The sequence below is a fragment of the Octopus bimaculoides genome, chromosome 27 (genome assembly GCF_001194135.2).
Source record: "Octopus bimaculoides isolate UCB-OBI-ISO-001 chromosome 27, ASM119413v2, whole genome shotgun sequence".
NCBI lineage: Eukaryota > Metazoa > Mollusca > Cephalopoda > Octopoda > Octopodidae > Octopus > Octopus bimaculoides.
In genome coordinates, this window is record NC_069007.1 from 15411478 (window position 1) to 15412892 (window position 1415).

Below are 1415 nucleotides of genomic sequence, written 5' to 3' on the forward strand. Positions count from 1 at the left end.
GTGTATTTCTTCTATCTTAATGAATAAAAATTCTTCTGATAGAATAAATGGGTTAATAGAAACCAATGTAGCAAAGAACACAAAATAACTGTGGTTAGCTCCTGTTTTTAAGGCAGGAACTCCTTGAAATTTTGGGTATTTGAGTATATTTAAGAGTTTAAGGATTGGAGAAAACGCATGTTATAATTGCATACTTTAATCCTACATATGTTTCAAAGGATTACAACCTCTGTGATCCATAGGGATCTTTGATATTAATATATATATATATATATTTCCGCTGCATTTTCAGCTTGAGGAAGAGATAGAAGACCGCAGGTACGAAATCTGGAGACCAGGGCGTGTGCGGATGTTATAACTTGTTTCTTTTGCCGAGACACTCACGAATGAGGAGAGCTCGGTAAAAGGGGGGCACTGTCGTCGTGAAGTAGCTAACGGTTTAAGCTCAAAAGATACGGCCACTTTCACAAAATGTCCTTCAAAATGTCGCATCAGCATTCTCGGCTGATAGTCTGACCTTGGGGAACGAATACTCGGTGCACAGTCCAGAAGATGTCCAAAAAGCTGGTGATCGTGCTCTTCATGTAGTTGCGGCTCTGCCATGCGCTGTGCCACTCGAAACACTGCGTACGACCCATTGCTCGCCGCCGTAAGCCTGCCGAAGCATGCTCAATGTCTCTCTAGCAGATTTCCAACGTTTAACGCATAATTTTATGCTGGCTCTTTCTTCCGATTTCCTGTCCACGACAAAAATCGCAGACTAAGCGTATACGTAACCACAAAAGCAAAATTTCACAACTTGCGAAGCAAACACAGTGACGTCACGAGGTACACGGCCTCATGAAGGTCACTGCTACCTCTCATTGTGTACACAACCGTTGGGGAGGTACAGAACTAGTCCAGGAACTTTTTGATACCAACTGTTTATATGGATATCAGTATATAAGCAATACATTTCTAAATTGGTTCTTCACAACCAGCGGTGTTAGTCGATATTTACATATTGCAAATAACATCTTAGCATTGAATGACCTACATATTTACGTAACTTTATACGTTTACGTACATGGTGTCAACAAATACGTTCATACCACACATCTACCTATCTATGTGTATATACGTGCTTGCGTTAAAACAGGAGATTGTAAACATGTATAATATACATCTGTATGTATGTCTGTAAGAATGCAGGAGTGTAAATGACAATCTTGTATCAATGCATGAACTCACTTAAGCGTATGCACAAATGTATGCACGCTCCCATTATCACGGGAAAATACCTATATCTTTGGATACATTCACACGTGTGTGAAGTTAAAAAAACAAGTTATACTACGTGTGCTTAAAAACAGTCACACACGCATTTGTATATATATATATGTATATATATATATGTATATATATATATGCATATA